The sequence below is a fragment of the Pelophylax lessonae genome (assembly GCF_965119305.1).
Source record: "Pelophylax lessonae genome assembly, chromosome: 5".
NCBI lineage: Eukaryota > Metazoa > Chordata > Amphibia > Anura > Ranidae > Pelophylax > Pelophylax lessonae.
This window is the reverse complement of record NC_138772.1, coordinates 402,131,805-402,152,248: the sequence shown is the minus strand read 5'-3', so window position 1 is coordinate 402,152,248 and position 20,444 is coordinate 402,131,805. Positions and strand designations below refer to the sequence as shown.

At 37.9% G+C, this 20,444-nt stretch overlaps 1 pseudogene across 1 annotated transcript; it reads right to left on the bottom strand.

The window, feature by feature from the left end:
* Positions 1-19,206: 19,206 nt before the first annotated feature.
* On the bottom strand, positions 19,207-20,085 carry LOC309555626 (annotated as a pseudogene). Its single transcript has one exon. The product of its transcript is annotated as an uncharacterized misc_RNA (transcript).
* Between the last annotated feature and the right edge of the window lie 359 nt (positions 20,086-20,444).

Sequence of the window (20,444 nt, the reverse complement as noted above, 5' to 3'; positions counted from 1 at the left end):
TGTCTATTTCTACGTTTAAACCCTTCGGTGTCATACTTCCTAATTTGTGTATCCACCATGTTTCGTTCTGTGAGATAGCTCTTGTCATATGTGTGCCCCTCCAATGTTTGACAATAGTATCTATTCCACAGAATTTCAACTTGCTTGGGTCTTTGTTGTGGCAGATGCGGAAATGGTTGGACAAACTGTGCTTTTGGAATCCATTTTTTATATTTTTGATGTGTTCTCTTAATCTGATGCGAAGTTCTCTTGTTGTGCGTCCCACGTACTGGAGACCGCATTCACATTCTAATAAGTACGTAACATGTGTGGTTCTACAAGTAATAAATTTGTCAATTTTGAATTGTTGCCCAGTAACTGTGGATTGGAATTGTGTTTCCTTTCTTCGCTTATTGTTTGTCCTACATGTGCGACATATAACGCAGTCGCCACATCTATAATAACCTTTTTGGTCTAAAAATGTATTTAGTTTTTTAGGAGGGTCTGGTATATTTCTTGCCAGTTTGTCCTTCAAAATAGGAGGTCTCCTATAAATAAAATGTGGTTTTTTTGGTAAAATCTTGCTGAAGGTTGGATCTCTCAATAAAATAGGCCAGTGTGTTTTAAAAATGTTTTCCAACTGTTTGTATTGTTTGTTAAACTCTGTGCAAAAAGCCATTTGGTAGGATTTTTCCGTTTTTGGTTTTGGTTTTAAGAGTTCCTTTCTATCAGTTTCTAAAACTTTACGTTGAATCTGCTGTAAAGTTGCTGGTTTATACCCTTTATCCTTAAATCTTTTAATCAGTATCTCAGACTGTATCAGATAGTCTTGCTCTGACTTACAGTTACGTTTAATCCTAAGCAGTTGTCCTTTCGGTACTGCTGATAACCATTTGGGATGATGGTTGCTATTTGTTGGAATGTAGCTGTTCCTATCAGTGCTTTTAAAAAATGTTTTTGTAGCCATTTGATTCCCTGTTTTAAAAATAGTTAGATCTAAATAATTTATCTCTGATTGGTTTATGGTGGCTGTGAACGAAATTTGATATTTATTGTTATTCATACGTTCTATGTACTCTGCAAGAGATTCTTTAGATCCTTCCCAAATTATTAAAATATCATCTATGTAGCGTTTGAAACCACGTAGCTGTGGGTGGGGGTTCCTAAAAATATATTCCATTTCCCACTTACTCATAAAAATATTGGCTACTGTGGGTGCGTACTTAGCCCCCATCGCTACGCCTTTGATTTGTTTAAAAAAGTACTTATTGTGCCAAAAGTAGTTATTGCACATTGCCAATTCTAAAACATCTAGGATAAAATCAATTTGTGCTGGGGGTAAGGATTTATCTTCTTGCAGAGCCCATTTTACTGCTGTCAGAGCGTCTTTTTGCTTAATATTAGTATATAGTGAATTCACATCCACACTGGCTAAAATAGTGTTATCAGTTATGCTCAGGCTTTCAATAAAATTGATTGCATCTTTGCTGTCCTTGAGGTATGATGTAGTTTTTTGTGCAAGGGGCTGTAAATGGTAATCTATATATTCTCCAACTCTTGCGAATATGGATTCGATTCCATTTATGATCGGACGTCCTGGCGGTTTGGTCAATCTTTTGTGAATTTTTGGTACTTGATAAATAATGGGCATTTTGGGAGCCTCAGGTACTAAATATTTTAATTCTTTTTTGTTGAGTATGTCATCTTTATAAGCTTTTTTTGTTTTTTTGACCAACTTGGCTTTCAATTTATTCAGTGGGTTGCTCTTTAATTTAATATAAGTTTCACTGTCATGAACAATGCGATCCAACTCTTCTATGTAGTCTTGTTTATCTAAAATCACAATTCCTCCCCCTTTGTCCGCTGGTCTTATTACAATATTTTTCTTTTTTTCTAATGCCTCTATATTTTGTTGTAGCTTCTTGCTACCAGGGACAGGGTGAGTCGAAATATTTTCAATGTCCTGTTGTACCAACAATTTGAAAACCTCTAAACATTGATTATTGCTAGGTTTCGGGTTAAACGTGGATTTATTTTTTAAAATACTGTGCGTGACTCCTGTGGGTGGTGGTGTGGTAATTTCTTTGGTGTCATTTTTGTTAGCGTAAAACTTTTTGATATTCAGAGTTCTTACAAATTTGTGCACATCAATGTATGCTTGAAATTTGTTAATGTTTTTAGGAGGGGCAAATTTTAATCCTAAATCAAGTATACGGAGTTCCTCATCATTAAAAGTTTCTTTGCTCAGGTTATAAATTCCTGCTCCTAGTTGTTCCTTTTTCTTTTGTTTTTTCCCCCCTCTGCATCCTCTTTTCTTTCTGGGTTTTGTGGGTAGGGAGGTGGATTGTAAAATGGCGGTGGACCCTGTTGGTATCCCCTGGGTCTCCAATAATATGGGTTGCCCCTTGGGGGGCCCCAATACGACCCTCTGCCTCTGTTGCCTCTCCATGGTGGTCTCCCTTGTCCTCTGTTCCAAAAATCCCCTCGATATGGGGGTTGATGTTGATACCCTTGATAGTACTGAGGTGGGGGTCTTCTCCCTCTAGGTGATGGGGTATATTGGTTTAAAGATTCGTATCTGTTTTGTGTATCTACATTATACTGTGGTGAATCCGTCTCGTGTTGTGGCGTTTGATTGGCATATGACATACTGGCTACTGGAGTTTGTGTTGGGAAAGGAGAGAAAATATTCTCTCTTTCTGGTGAGGAGTCTCTGGAGGGAATGTGCTCATCCTCCAGTAACTCCTGCCATTTGTATATATTTCCTGCTTTATAGTCATTTAGGTCTCTCTGGAATTTTTTAATTTTTTTCCTTTGTGTATCCTTATCTAGTTTGGAAATGAATTCTTGTGTGCTTTTCATTTTCTCTTTATAATCATTTGTATTTACATGCGGCTGTAAGGCTTCTTTCAGGTTAAGGATCTTACTTTCCAACATTTTAAGTTTGCTTTTTCGTCTGATTAATATTAAATCTAACAATTTTTGCTCACATGTATTAAAGAAGGTATACCAGTTTTCATTCAAATCTTTATTATCTAGACCATCATTGGGACCCAAGTCCCAACGTAGTCTTCTGGGTGTCATTCCTTCTTTTATATACTGTTCAAGTGTGGTGATATCCCACCACACTCTTACCTGCTTATCTAACGTGTGTTTTAACGTTTTGAAGTTTTGCCCCATATCAAAGGATGAGGGGTTACCGGAAAATATTTCTTCAGTATTAATTTTCCTTTTGCTTATAAAATCAAAAAGTTCCATAGCTGCTGAGGTTGAAGTTTTTACAGTGAAGTGAAAAAACTGAAAGTATTGGGACTGTGGACCTCGCGCTTATGGGGTGTGTGGTGTAATCCAATTAAGTGTTTATAGCTGCCTGCTGCAATGAAAGTGCTAGTGCTTTAAATGAGTGAAGGTCAGTGGTTGCAGCGCTGCTATTTTAAATATATATAAATAAGTGTTCATAAAACAATTTTAGAAAATGGTGATTAAACCATTCATGTAAATCATTAGTAAAGTGCTATTCAGTGCAATTATTGTGCAAAATACAAAAAATAAATAAAAATAAAATTGCAGATATTACAATGTAAAACTTCAAAAATGTAAACTGAGTGTGAATAGTCCATAAAACAGTTCTTTGCAGTAACAGGAGTAAGATGCTTGATCTTGCAACTTCGGGGTCTCCCCCTTAGGGTATCTACTTACCACTATGTGGTGTTTTTAGAGCAGATTGTAGTAAAGTGAGCTGTTGTTGTTCCTTGCAAAGCTGTTTGGACTGTGTTGGAAGCGATCCTTCTTCTTTAAGCGGTATTCTCAGGTGTCCTCATGAAATAAAGAATGGCTGGACATAGTGAGGACCGTTTAAACTGTGAATTTATTAGGTTAAAAATACAGTAGAATACTCACAAACATACAACATGATAAAGCCTATAAGTGCCTAAGTTAGGTGCGGTGGTGTATCGCTCCTCAGCGTTCTCCTTTCCGACCTGAAGTCACGTGGCTGCCTCTCGGCCAATGGCTATACGCGTTTCGCTGTGAACACAGCGTCATCTGTAGCTGGCTAATTCAAGGTGCCATCTGTGTTATATAGCCGCACTGAGCTATCCTTCCGGTGTATTGAATATTTGGATACTACTTGTTACATTTGGTGATATCTTGATTTGCTGGTGTTATGACTCCGATACAATGTATCTTATGTTGATCTATTCTGATTATGTGTTGTATCTTTGCCTTTCTAAGTTACTACTTCTCTTACGATAACGATACCAGGTGTATGCTAAATGAATAAATAATTCTAATTGTTGAGTCGGCCCCTAGTGGACTTCCTGGGTAACTGCTACGACAGATTGTGTTGTAGTCATACACATTCCAATTTGTGTCCAATCTAAATTACTATCTCTCTTATGTAACCAGGTGTGAGCTAAATAAATGAATAAGTATTCTAGTTGTTGAGTCGGCCCCTAGTGGACTTCCTGGGTAACTGCTGCCACAGATTGTGTTGTAGCCATACACATTCCAATTTATGTCTAATTGTTAATTGTTGCAGCAGGCAGCTATAAACACTTAATTGGATTACACCACACACCCCATAAGCGCGAGGTCCACAGTCCCAATACTTTCAGTTTTTTCACTTCACTGTAAAAACTTCAACCTCAGCAGCTATGGAACTTTTTGATTTTATAAGCAAAAGGAAAATTAATACTGAAGAAATATTTTCCGGTAACCCCTCATCCTTTGATATGGGGCAAAACTTCAAAACGTTAAAACACACGTTAGATAAGCAGGTAAGAGTGTGGTGGGATATCACCACACTTGAACAGTATATAAAAGAAGGAATGACACCCAGAAGACTACGTTGGGACTTGGGTCCCAATGATGGTCTAGATAATAAAGATTTGAATGAAAACTGGTATACCTTCTTTAATACATGTGAGCAAAAATTGTTAGATTTAATATTAATCAGACGAAAAAGCAAACTTAAAATGTTGGAAAGTAAGATCCTTAACCTGAAAGAAGCCTTACAGCCGCATGTAAATACAAATGATTATAAAGAGAAAATGAAAAGCACACAAGAATTCATTTCCAAACTAGATAAGGATACACAAAGGAAAAAAATTAAAAAATTCCAGAGAGACCTAAATGACTATAAAGCAGGAAATATATACAAATGGCAGGAGTTACTGGAGGATGAGCACATTCCCTCCAGAGACTCCTCACCAGAAAGAGAGAATATTTTCTCTCCTTTCCCAACACAAACTCCAGTAGCCAGTATGTCATATGCCAATCAAACGCCACAACACGAGACGGATTCACCACAGTATAATGTAGATACACAAAACAGATACGAATCTTTAAACCAATATACCCCATCACCTAGAGGGAGAAGACCCCCACCTCAGTACTATCAAGGGTATCAACATCAACCCCCATATCGAGGGGATTTTTGGAACAGAGGACAAGGGAGACCACCATGGAGAGGCAACAGAGGCAGAGGGTCGTATTGGGGCCCCCCAAGGGGCAACCCATATTATTGGAGACCCAGGGGATACCAACAGGGTCCACCGCCATTTTACAATCCACCTCCCTACCCACAAAACCCAGAAAGAAAAGAGGATGCAGAGGGGGGAAAAAACAAAAGAAAAAGGAACAACTAGGAGCAGGAATTTATAACCTGAGCAAAGAAACTTTTAATGATGAGGAACTCCGTATACTTGATTTAGGATTAAAATTTGCCCCTCCTAAAAACATTAACAAATTTCAAGCATACATTGATGTGCACAAATTTGTAAGAACTCTGAATATCAAAAAGTTTTACGCTAACAAAAATGACACCAAAGAAATTACCACACCACCACCCACAGGAGTCACGCACAGTATTTTAAAAAATAAATCCACGTTTAACCCGAAACCTAGCAATAATCAATGTTTAGAGGTTTTCAAATTGTTGGTACAACAGGACATTGAAAATATTTCGACTCACCCTGTCCCTGGTAGCAAGAAGCTACAACAAAATATAGAGGCATTAGAAAAAAAGAAAAATATTGTAATAAGACCAGCGGACAAAGGGGGAGGAATTGTGATTTTAGATAAACAAGACTACATAGAAGAGTTGGATCGCATTGTTCATGACAGTGAAACTTATATTAAATTAAAGAGCAACCCACTGAATAAATTGAAAGCCAAGTTGGTCAAAAAAACAAAAAAAGCTTATAAAGATGACATACTCAACAAAAAAGAATTAAAATATTTAGTACCTGAGGCTCCCAAAATGCCCATTATTTATCAAGTACCAAAAATTCACAAAAGATTGACCAAACCGCCAGGACGTCCGATCATAAATGGAATCGAATCCATATTCGCAAGAGTTGGAGAATATATAGATTACCATTTACAGCCCCTTGCACAAAAAACTACATCATACCTCAAGGACAGCAAAGATGCAATCAATTTTATTGAAAGCCTGAGCATAACTGATAACACTATTTTAGCCAGTGTGGATGTGAATTCACTATATACTAATATTAAGCAAAAAGACGCTCTGACAGCAGTAAAATGGGCTCTGCAAGAAGATAAATCCTTACCCCCAGCACAAATTGATTTTATCCTAGATGTTTTAGAATTGGCAATGTGCAATAACTACTTTTGGCACAATAAGTACTTTTTTAAACAAATCAAAGGCGTAGCGATGGGGGCTAAGTACGCACCCACAGTAGCCAATATTTTTATGAGTAAGTGGGAAATGGAATATATTTTTAGGAACCCCCACCCACAGCTACGTGGTTTCAAACGCTACATAGATGATATTTTAATAATTTGGGAAGGATCTAAAGAATCTCTTGCAGAGTACATAGAACGTATGAATAACAATAAATATCAAATTTCGTTCACAGCCACCATAAACCAATCAGAGATAAATTATTTAGATCTAACTATTTTTAAAACAGGGAATCAAATGGCTACAAAAACATTTTTTAAAAGCACTGATAGGAACAGCTACATTCCAACAAATAGCAACCATCATCCCAAATGGTTATCAGCAGTACCGAAAGGACAACTGCTTAGGATTAAACGTAACTGTAAGTCAGAGCAAGACTATCTGATACAGTCTGAGATACTGATTAAAAGATTTAAGGATAAAGGGTATAAACCAGCAACTTTACAGCAGATTCAACGTAAAGTTTTAGAAACTGATAGAAAGGAACTCTTAAAACCAAAACCAAAAACGGAAAAATCCTACCAAATGGCTTTTTGCACAGAGTTTAACAAACAATACAAACAGTTGGAAAACATTTTTAAAACACACTGGCCTATTTTATTGAGAGATCCAACCTTCAGCAAGATTTTACCAAAAAAACCACATTTTATTTATAGGAGACCTCCTATTTTGAAGGACAAACTGGCAAGAAATATACCAGACCCTCCTAAAAAACTAAATACATTTTTAGACCAAAAAGGTTATTATAGATGTGGCGACTGCGTTATATGTCGCACATGTAGGACAAACAATAAGCGAAGAAAGGAAACACAATTCCAATCCACAGTTACTGGGCAACAATTCAAAATTGACAAATTTATTACTTGTAGAACCACACATGTTACGTACTTATTAGAATGTGAATGCGGTCTCCAGTACGTGGGACGCACAACAAGAGAACTTCGCATCAGATTAAGAGAACACATCAAAAATATAAAAAATGGATTCCAAAAGCACAGTTTGTCCAACCATTTCCGCATCTGCCACAACAAAGACCCAAGCAAGTTGAAATTCTGTGGAATAGATACTATTGTCAAACATTGGAGGGGCACACATATGACAAGAGCTATCTCACAGAACGAAACATGGTGGATACACAAATTAGGAAGTATGACACCGAAGGGTTTAAACGTAGAAATAGACATTAATTGTTTTATAAATGATTTTTAATTTTTTATAAATGACTTTTAATATTTTTCTATATTTAGTTATTTTATTTGTTATTAACTTATATCTAACTACCTAGTTGTTCCAACTTGTTATTTATTTATTTACCAAAAGATTGCAGCACTTTATTGATTAACAATTAGACATAAATTGGAATGTGTATGGCTACAACACAATCTGTGGCAGCAGTTACCCAGGAAGTCCACTAGGGGCCGACTCAACAACTAGAATACTTATTCATTTATTTAGCACACACCTGGTTACATAAGAGAGATAGTAATTTAGATTGGACACAAATTGGAATGTGTATGACTACAACACAATCTGTCGTAGCAGTTACCCAGGAAGTCCACTAGGGGCCGACTCAACAATTAGAATTATTTATTCATTTAGCATACACCTGGTATCGTTATCGTAAGAGAAGTAGTAACTTAGAAAGGCAAAGATACAACACATAATCAGAATAGATCAACATAAGATACATTGTATCGGAGTCATAACACCAGCAAATCAAGATATCACCAAATGTAACAAGTAGTATCCAAATATTCAATACACCGGAAGGATAGCTCAGTGCGGCTATATAACACAGATGGCACCTTGAATTAGCCAGCTACAGATGACGCTGTGTTCACAGCGAAACGCGTATAGCCATTGGCCGAGAGGCAGCCACGTGACTTCAGGTCGGAAAGGAGAACGCTGAGGAGCGATACACCACCGCACCTAACTTAGGCACTTATAGGCTTTATCATGTTGTATGTTTGTGAGTATTCTACTGTATTTTTAACCTAATAAATTCACAGTTTAAACGGTCCTCACTATGTCCAGCCATTCTTTATTTCATGAGGACACCTGAGAATACCGCTTAAAGAAGAAGGATCGCTTCCAACACAGTCCAAACAGCTTTGCAAGGAACAACAACAGCTCACTTTACTACAATCTGCTCTAAAAACACCACATAGTGGTAAGTAGATACCCTAAGGGGGAGACCCCGAAGTTGCAAGATCAAGCATCTTACTCCTGTTACTGCAAAGAACTGTTTTATGGACTATTCACACTCAGTTTACATTTTTGAAGTTTTACATTGTAATATCTGCAATTTTATTTTTATTTATTTTTTGTATTTTGCACAATAATTGCACTGAATAGCACTTTACTAATGATTTACATGAATGGTTTAATCACCATTTTCTAAAATTGTTTTATGAACACTTATTTATATATATTTAAAATAGCAGCGCTGCAACCACTGACCTTCACTCATTTAAAGCACTAGCACTTTCATTGCAGCAGGCAGCTATAAACACTTAATTGGATTACACCACACACCCCATAAGCGCGAGGTCCACAGTCCCAATACTTTCAGTTTTTTCACTTCACTGTAAAAACTTCAACCTCAGCAGCTATGGAACTTTTTGATTTTATAAGCAAAAGGAAAATTAATACTGAAGAAATATTTTCCGGTAACCCCTCATCCTTTGATATGGGGCAAAACTTCAAAACGTTAAAACACACGTTAGATAAGCAGGTAAGAGTGTGGTGGGATATCACCACACTTGAACAGTATATAAAAGAAGGAATGACACCCAGAAGACTACGTTGGGACTTGGGTCCCAATGATGGTCTAGATAATAAAGATTTGAATGAAAACTGGTATACCTTCTTTAATACATGTGAGCAAAAATTGTTAGATTTAATATTAATCAGACGAAAAAGCAAACTTAAAATGTTGGAAAGTAAGATCCTTAACCTGAAAGAAGCCTTACAGCCGCATGTAAATACAAATGATTATAAAGAGAAAATGAAAAGCACACAAGAATTCATTTCCAAACTAGATAAGGATACACAAAGGAAAAAAATTAAAAAATTCCAGAGAGACCTAAATGACTATAAAGCAGGAAATATATACAAATGGCAGGAGTTACTGGAGGATGAGCACATTCCCTCCAGAGACTCCTCACCAGAAAGAGAGAATATTTTCTCTCCTTTCCCAACACAAACTCCAGTAGCCAGTATGTCATATGCCAATCAAACGCCACAACACGAGACGGATTCACCACAGTATAATGTAGATACACAAAACAGATACGAATCTTTAAACCAATATACCCCATCACCTAGAGGGAGAAGACCCCCACCTCAGTACTATCAAGGGTATCAACATCAACCCCCATATCGAGGGGATTTTTGGAACAGAGGACAAGGGAGACCACCATGGAGAGGCAACAGAGGCAGAGGGTCGTATTGGGGCCCCCCAAGGGGCAACCCATATTATTGGAGACCCAGGGGATACCAACAGGGTCCACCGCCATTTTACAATCCACCTCCCTACCCACAAAACCCAGAAAGAAAAGAGGATGCAGAGGGGGGAAAAAACAAAAGAAAAAGGAACAACTAGGAGCAGGAATTTATAACCTGAGCAAAGAAACTTTTAATGATGAGGAACTCCGTATACTTGATTTAGGATTAAAATTTGCCCCTCCTAAAAACATTAACAAATTTCAAGCATACATTGATGTGCACAAATTTGTAAGAACTCTGAATATCAAAAAGTTTTACGCTAACAAAAATGACACCAAAGAAATTACCACACCACCACCCACAGGAGTCACGCACAGTATTTTAAAAAATAAATCCACGTTTAACCCGAAACCTAGCAATAATCAATGTTTAGAGGTTTTCAAATTGTTGGTACAACAGGACATTGAAAATATTTCGACTCACCCTGTCCCTGGTAGCAAGAAGCTACAACAAAATATAGAGGCATTAGAAAAAAAGAAAAATATTGTAATAAGACCAGCGGACAAAGGGGGAGGAATTGTGATTTTAGATAAACAAGACTACATAGAAGAGTTGGATCGCATTGTTCATGACAGTGAAACTTATATTAAATTAAAGAGCAACCCACTGAATAAATTGAAAGCCAAGTTGGTCAAAAAAACAAAAAAAGCTTATAAAGATGACATACTCAACAAAAAAGAATTAAAATATTTAGTACCTGAGGCTCCCAAAATGCCCATTATTTATCAAGTACCAAAAATTCACAAAAGATTGACCAAACCGCCAGGACGTCCGATCATAAATGGAATCGAATCCATATTCGCAAGAGTTGGAGAATATATAGATTACCATTTACAGCCCCTTGCACAAAAAACTACATCATACCTCAAGGACAGCAAAGATGCAATCAATTTTATTGAAAGCCTGAGCATAACTGATAACACTATTTTAGCCAGTGTGGATGTGAATTCACTATATACTAATATTAAGCAAAAAGACGCTCTGACAGCAGTAAAATGGGCTCTGCAAGAAGATAAATCCTTACCCCCAGCACAAATTGATTTTATCCTAGATGTTTTAGAATTGGCAATGTGCAATAACTACTTTTGGCACAATAAGTACTTTTTTAAACAAATCAAAGGCGTAGCGATGGGGGCTAAGTACGCACCCACAGTAGCCAATATTTTTATGAGTAAGTGGGAAATGGAATATATTTTTAGGAACCCCCACCCACAGCTACGTGGTTTCAAACGCTACATAGATGATATTTTAATAATTTGGGAAGGATCTAAAGAATCTCTTGCAGAGTACATAGAACGTATGAATAACAATAAATATCAAATTTCGTTCACAGCCACCATAAACCAATCAGAGATAAATTATTTAGATCTAACTATTTTTAAAACAGGGAATCAAATGGCTACAAAAACATTTTTTAAAAGCACTGATAGGAACAGCTACATTCCAACAAATAGCAACCATCATCCCAAATGGTTATCAGCAGTACCGAAAGGACAACTGCTTAGGATTAAACGTAACTGTAAGTCAGAGCAAGACTATCTGATACAGTCTGAGATACTGATTAAAAGATTTAAGGATAAAGGGTATAAACCAGCAACTTTACAGCAGATTCAACGTAAAGTTTTAGAAACTGATAGAAAGGAACTCTTAAAACCAAAACCAAAAACGGAAAAATCCTACCAAATGGCTTTTTGCACAGAGTTTAACAAACAATACAAACAGTTGGAAAACATTTTTAAAACACACTGGCCTATTTTATTGAGAGATCCAACCTTCAGCAAGATTTTACCAAAAAAACCACATTTTATTTATAGGAGACCTCCTATTTTGAAGGACAAACTGGCAAGAAATATACCAGACCCTCCTAAAAAACTAAATACATTTTTAGACCAAAAAGGTTATTATAGATGTGGCGACTGCGTTATATGTCGCACATGTAGGACAAACAATAAGCGAAGAAAGGAAACACAATTCCAATCCACAGTTACTGGGCAACAATTCAAAATTGACAAATTTATTACTTGTAGAACCACACATGTTACGTACTTATTAGAATGTGAATGCGGTCTCCAGTACGTGGGACGCACAACAAGAGAACTTCGCATCAGATTAAGAGAACACATCAAAAATATAAAAAATGGATTCCAAAAGCACAGTTTGTCCAACCATTTCCGCATCTGCCACAACAAAGACCCAAGCAAGTTGAAATTCTGTGGAATAGATACTATTGTCAAACATTGGAGGGGCACACATATGACAAGAGCTATCTCACAGAACGAAACATGGTGGATACACAAATTAGGAAGTATGACACCGAAGGGTTTAAACGTAGAAATAGACATTAATTGTTTTATAAATGATTTTTAATTTTTTATAAATGACTTTTAATATTTTTCTATATTTAGTTATTTTATTTGTTATTAACTTATATCTAACTACCTAGTTGTTCCAACTTGTTATTTATTTATTTACCAAAAGATTGCAGCACTTTATTGATTAACAATTAGACATAAATTGGAATGTGTATGGCTACAACACAATCTGTGGCAGCAGTTACCCAGGAAGTCCACTAGGGGCCGACTCAACAACTAGAATACTTATTCATTTATTTAGCACACACCTGGTTACATAAGAGAGATAGTAATTTAGATTGGACACAAATTGGAATGTGTATGACTACAACACAATCTGTCGTAGCAGTTACCCAGGAAGTCCACTAGGGGCCGACTCAACAATTAGAATTATTTATTCATTTAGCATACACCTGGTATCGTTATCGTAAGAGAAGTAGTAACTTAGAAAGGCAAAGATACAACACATAATCAGAATAGATCAACATAAGATACATTGTATCGGAGTCATAACACCAGCAAATCAAGATATCACCAAATGTAACAAGTAGTATCCAAATATTCAATACACCGGAAGGATAGCTCAGTGCGGCTATATAACACAGATGGCACCTTGAATTAGCCAGCTACAGATGACGCTGTGTTCACAGCGAAACGCGTATAGCCATTGGCCGAGAGGCAGCCACGTGACTTCAGGTCGGAAAGGAGAACGCTGAGGAGCGATACACCACCGCACCTAACTTAGGCACTTATAGGCTTTATCATGTTGTATGTTTGTGAGTATTCTACTGTATTTTTAACCTAATAAATTCACAGTTTAAACGGTCCTCACTATGTCCAGCCATTCTTTATTTCATGAGGACACCTGAGAATACCGCTTAAAGAAGAAGGATCGCTTCCAACACAGTCCAAACAGCTTTGCAAGGAACAACAACAGCTCACTTTACTACAATCTGCTCTAAAAACACCACATAGTGGTAAGTAGATACCCTAAGGGGGAGACCCCGAAGTTGCAAGATCAAGCATCTTACTCCTGTTACTGCAAAGAACTGTTTTATGGACTATTCACACTCAGTTTACATTTTTGAAGTTTTACATTGTAATATCTGCAATTTTATTTTTATTTATTTTTTGTATTTTGCACAATAATTGCACTGAATAGCACTTTACTAATGATTTACATGAATGGTTTAATCACCATTTTCTAAAATTGTTTTATGAACACTTATTTATATATATTTAAAATAGCAGCGCTGCAACCACTGACCTTCACTCATGCAATACTTTTTGGCTTCTTTTAATTGGTGGTCAAGTGAAAACTATATGCCCTCTTCGTCCCCAAAATCATAATAATTTTTCTACTGTTGATTGCTTGGGTTCCCTGCCAGTCCTGGGAAGGAATGTGTCAGCCTGTAGGCTGCCCACAGGACCACAGTCACCCTGAAGGTATGGAAAGAAGAAGGGACACAAACTCACCATGATAATGCAGCACTATCCCCACAGGAGCTGCTAGTAAATGATTCTCCTACTCCAGCACAGCCAGGCAACATGCATTATCTGCTTGCATCCAAACACAAGTCAGTCCCTTGGCTTTGTTTTTATGTTTTATTAGGTGTAACAGGTTGGATGGGGTGAAGGGATATATGACATGCCCAACTTGAATCAAATAATAAAAGTCAGGGACTATTTCCTCCCTATGTACAAGGTCTTGAACTGTCCTCCTTTCCGGACACTGACAGTCCCTGAAGAAAAATATGCAAAAGCACCTTAAGGACTAGGAACTCTCACTCCCTTGGAAAGTAGCACAAAATGTTGTAGTTTGCATACAGGAGTATCTCCAACTCCACTGTAGCCACTGATCCGAGTACCAATAAATGCAGGAACTACCAGTCCACCTGGCTGCTTCTTCACCAGCCCACCTGGCTCCTACCGAAGATCTAGCAGGCAAGGGAAAGGAAAGATTTAAGCACAATGCTGTCCTCCAGAAAGGCTTGCTACATGTGGCAGTCTTTCCTCGGGCACTCCATCTTCCACCCTACTCCCTTACCAGTACATTATACCCACACCCAAGGGTTGGCTCAGACACCATGCTAGGCCAACTTCTTGTGGATTTGCAGAATTCCCCCAAGTATGCAGATTAACCCTCCTGGCCTCCGCTTTCCAGCTTCTAGAAATGTCTCCAAACCTCCAGAATCAGCGGAGGTACCAGAGACCTGCCTGTATGAGTCATCAAGCCTGACCTGCATTAAAACTCTTGACCCTGATTTAAGACTTATTTTACCATGAGCCAATAAATTTGCTGCCACTATTGTAGTAGCACACCAGAGGGTGCTACAATAACATAACTACTACCATGTTCAGTGTGGTCAGAAAACAAAGGCAAAAGGTTTTTTTATTATTTGAATGTAACAAAGGTCATATTTACTTTCTCAGGATTGTTCTATAACCAGGCCTTTTGTTTTTAGTTTTTTCTATGATTTAATTTTTTTTTTTTTTTTTTTTTATAATTTACCTATGCTCCCTACCCTCTCTCCTCCCACCCACCCAATCCAGCCAGTATTCGTAAGATTATTTTTTTAAGTTTATCGTATTCACACGTGTGTATAAAAAATTGATAAAGAAAAAAACGAAATGAAAAAAAAAACATTTAAAAAGCTGACATGTTTATACCTTCCCAGCACCAGCTAGATTAATCAGCAAAATGTTATCCAAAGTGACCAGTCCTCTTTTCTTTTTTTGCATAATTTTAATGTTGCAGATGTCATTAAAATTCAGTTCACATCCTGTACACCACATCCAAGGTACATCCAACTATTTATTCATGCTTAATGGCACCCCGGCAGAAAAGCAGAGCTATATAACGTTCCGGTGGACATAACCACAAGTTGTAATTAGACTTCCAGTGACCTCTCTTTTAGTACAGGAAGCAAACATAGGAACTTGCGGGTTTATTATCACTGCGCTATGTATCAGTTCATCCGGATAGCATTCATAAACTGCCTATAAAGGAGCATACAATATTCCAGGCAAGAGTCTAACACACCTGCATCCTTTTTTTTTCTTTAAAATTCTACCTCTATATTTTTTATAAACACACAATTTCAGATTTCTTTACCTATCAGTTATATTTGTATAGTATAATAACCAGAAAATAATTAAATCCACTATGGTTTCAGATATTTTGTGCTGACCATCAATCACTATAATGTATAATACCTTTTAGCAATATAATAATTGTGCTAATTTTACTAGACATTTCTTCCTGAACTTATATAAGGCTGGAGCATTGAAACATTTGATTTTATTCAGTTATAATTGGCATCTATTGTAAATGTCTCAAAGAGATGGAAGGTTGCAGAGGTTTTAGTGGTTCTAATATTATCAAAAGGAACATTAAACTATAAAAAAAAAACAGCATCAAGTCTAATAATGGACACTCTAATGTAGTTCACCCACTTAGTAAAGGTGCACGCTGCAGGTCAAATTGAATCAAGTTTGGCAACTAAATGCCCTTATTCAAACATGCAAATGGGTCTCTTTTCATAAATTAATGTTAGAAAAGCTTCAAACCAGCAGTCTGTACATACACTTACAATAAGCTTCCATGGACAGTCTGAAAGCACTAAAGCCTTCTGCACCCTTTCGTTCAGTTTTTTTCTTTCATAGAAACCTATGCAAACTTTGAAAAAGGCCTTAGTAATTGCTGTGTGCATTGGTTCAAGCTCCAATATTGTGTGCACAGTACCAAATGCACAAGACACTTTGGAGTTTAATAAAATCTTGCAAATTCAAGTCAGAAAGGAGACGCTCTGTGAATCATTTTTTGAAGACAGAATTAACTTAGAGAATATGGCAGGTAAGGGCCAGCATAGTCACTAAATAGAAACTGACAGATTACTCTGTTGCTAGCCACACCATTAAGATAATGGAACTGGTTATTACCTAGAAAAACCCACTTACCACAATTAGCGCAAACAGCAGGATTTGCCTTGTGTCTATATGTTAAAAAGTGTTAGCAATCTTTTAAGGCTGCTTTAACTATTGGCAAATTTTTATTAAAAATGGTATTAAAGAAAATTTAAACCTTAACAAAATGACAATTGGTTTGCTAAAGCCTTTGTTATTTGCAAAAAAATACTTGCTTTTACCTTTCAACTTTTGTTGCATTTCAGGCTTGCTGGTTGCCTGTAGCCTATTTGCAGTCATGTCTTGTCTTTATGAATGCGCTACACTCATTGTGGTTTGGTATTTCTCTTGGTGTATTTTCTTACAATGATAGCAGTGGCACCGCAGGCTCTCTGCCATCCTAGCCCATGACCAGACCAGGAGGCACTGGGTCCCGCGGAACCCTCCATGCAAAGGGAGTACTACCGACCCACACCTTATGTGGTGTATGCTCATTCAGATTCCTTACCTATTGGTAAAGCTCCTTAGAACCCCTATCATACCAGCAGAAGTACTATATAACCTGACAATCCTACCAAAGACCAGAATGACAGCAGAGCACCCCTACTGGACAATGATAAGAACAGATACTACATTTGATCTTAGCCAAAAGGCAAGGAAGTACTTCTTGAAGTATATTTACAGGCAAAACCTTTTTTTTTTTTTTCATTTTGGATAGCGTAGAAATGGAATAGAATACTTGTCAGGATTTATTGCTGTACCAGTTATAGAGATCCATTATCTGTATTAGTCCAGTTTACCATTATTAGTGAAAGTGAAAGAAATGATCAAATGTTGGGTTGTCCCCCGAACAAGAATAGTAGGGATAGCTTCCAATGGGGATGGTAATTCCTCCAGAGATTCCATCACTTTTGAGGGATTTTCTCTCAATTCCTGTTTTGGCCATTCAATAGGAAAAGAAAGGAAAGTTTACCAATGGGACACAGATGTCAAAAACACATCTTACAGGGGGTTTAACCCTACCTTATTCTAGCAAAAATGAACAAAATTAAATTTGAGACAATGAAAGTTGCTGCTGACAATGAGTGCTTTCATAGGGTCTCAGATATACTGGCTGTCCCCTTTTTTATTGGCATTATTTTTAAGGCTGCTAATATAGGGCCTAATACTGCTGGGACAAGAATGTTCAGGAAGCTGTCCTCCAAGATTTTGTTTGTGTGCCTTTGAGTATCCTGAACCCTCAACCCTCATTTCTGCAATTTGTCCAAGATCTGCTATAAAACCCTAAAAAGAACCCCAGACTGAGCCTGAATTTGTCTGTGTACTTCTGGGACTGGGACCAGGGTTGGCAGCCTCTGAACAAATTGTGACCCCCCCCCCCCCCCCCCCGCCGGGTTTATTGCTATAAATATAGTAATGAAGGCTGCATGGAACTTCCCAAGTTAGTTTTCCTGATAGCAACAGTTGACAATGACTGCTTATGTGTTAAAAAGGCCACTTGTAGTCTTCATTGGAAGTCCATATGACAGGGTGATAAAGCAGATGCACAGTTTAGAGACAGGGACAAAGGAGCCTGAATAAGGACGTTCATGGCAGGAACACCAGGTATTATTTAATGAAAGCTGCACATTTTAAAAGAGTGAGCATTTCTGTTGAAATTAATGCTGCAGGCAGCTTTTTGTAAATGGCCAAGTGGAGAGGCAGGCAGAAACATGACACCAGCGCAGATGTCTAACGGATATGCAGCAGTGATATTGGCAGTGAGCTGGAAGTACAGAGGTAGTTGTACTATCTGGCTGGAACAAAATAACACTTTTTAAACAGATCGCAAAAAGACACCCACGTACCTCAACTAAAAGCTTTGGCAAATACCTAATATTTATTACAATGTCGTGATTGTGCCAATTAATTACCAGATTTTACAAATTCATGACGTAAAGTCATGATTTTATTAAGGACACGGAGGCGAGTATAATGCCTAATCTCTTTCTTTATTCCTCAGCAGCAAAGAAAAGATATTGTACATATTTGAAGAAAAACAAAAACAGCATGTACCCTAAAGGGTTATCCACATATAACATGTTATCCAATGAGAGTGTTCCTAGCACAATAAAAGCCCCAAAATAAAGCCCCATGTGACCTTAAGCCACTCCTCTTTCTTGATGGTGCCGAAGAACATCCCAATAGACTGAAGAACATATGACCAATTAGATGTGCAGAGCAGCGACTCAGGGAAAAACAACAGTGGAAAACCTCTGTAGAAACTGGCAATCCTCTGCTTGAACTTGGTATGGACCGACATGGACCAGCATGAAGAAACTCAATTAGGAGGCTGTAAGAAACAGAGAAATAAGTGGTAAAATACAGTATGTACCTGGATTTTAAAAAAAATTCCACATCTACAGTGAATTAGCAATCAAAATAATATGTCTCTTTAGACCAAAAAAAAAAAACATCAATAATATCAGCAGTAATAGTCAGCCAGGTGAATGAACAACATTACCATGAGGATTGTACCCCCATACATGAAAATATACCCAAAGGAGGGTGCAACATACCTGGATTGGGTGGGATAATACTCGCCTCCGTGTCCTTAAAAAAATCATGACTTTACGTCATAAATTAGTAAAATCTGGAAATTTTATTAATGGACATGGAGGCTCACATTATGCTAGTTCAAAGCTGTGCGACCACCGTATTGGAAAAATGAGAAACCAGGCGAAAATAAAATTCCCGAAACGTAGATTCACGGGACTAATCAGCAGCACAGAGGAGGTCCTCCAGTCTGCATCCCAAGGAGAAAGCTTTGGATGCCACAGCACCCCTACCAGGGTGTGCTCCGTACGTGGAAGCATCAATGCCAGCTGATGCAATGATCCATTTAACCCAACGAGATAAAGTAACTGTAGAAACCGGATGATGTGGATGTCGAATTGCCAGGAACAAATCCGGATACCTGGGATCATGAACTGAAGAGATCCTTGCTTCATATTCCTTGAGACAGGCCACTGGACATACTGTAGGTTAACGTTTTGTGGAAAAACTGGATAAAAAAATGATGTAATGGATGTCTTCCTACCTCCCGTTATATCAAAGGAAACACCCTCTGGTGTAAATGAGTGTGCCGTAAGGTCCAGTGCACGAACATCTGAGACACGTTTACAGGAGATTAGATAAAACAGCATAACTAGGTTAGCAGAGAGTTGCTTGATAGAAAGGTCCTCATTCTTTGGCCAATTTTCAAAAAGCCGAAGAACTTGGTCAACATCCCATAGGGCGGAATATTTAGGATGTGGTGGACGTGCAAATCTGATGCCACGCAGGAGTCGACACACCAATGGATGTTTACCTGCTTAAAGTCAGTTCCAGCCTTGGTGACCTGCCGAGATAGCTGATTATATAAATTTATTGTACGATAAGCTAGTCCATGGTCGAAAGGGAAGTAAGGAAATGCAAAACATGACTCAAGGGTGCAGATATGGGATCCATATGTTGTTCCATGCACCAACTAGTCCATGAGTCCCAGGCATGTAGGTATGATTTTCTTGTTCCTGGAGCCCAAGCTCTCGCCAGGAGGTCCAGAGTTGTTTGTGGAACATTTGGGATGAAATTGAGTCCCCAGAGAGGAGCCATGCCAAGAGAGGTCGGAGAATACCGGTATTAACCTCGGGAAGTCAATGGACATTTCCATGAGTGTAGGGAACCATGGTTGAGTCCTCTAGAAAGGAGATATGAGGATCAATGAGGTCCGGTAATGCCTGAGATGTATTAGAGTTCGAGTAATGAGAGAGAAGGAGGGGGAGGCATAATGGCGAGTATTCAGCCATGGTTGAAGAAAAGCATCTGCTGCTAGAACTTCTAGATCTGGCCTCCAGCTGAAGAACTTCGGTAGTTGGGAGTTCAAATGTGATGCGAATAGGACAATGTCTAACGGGCCCCAAAGTGCCTGTAAACAGCTGAGAATGGAAGTATTCAGTTGCCAAATCGGTGGT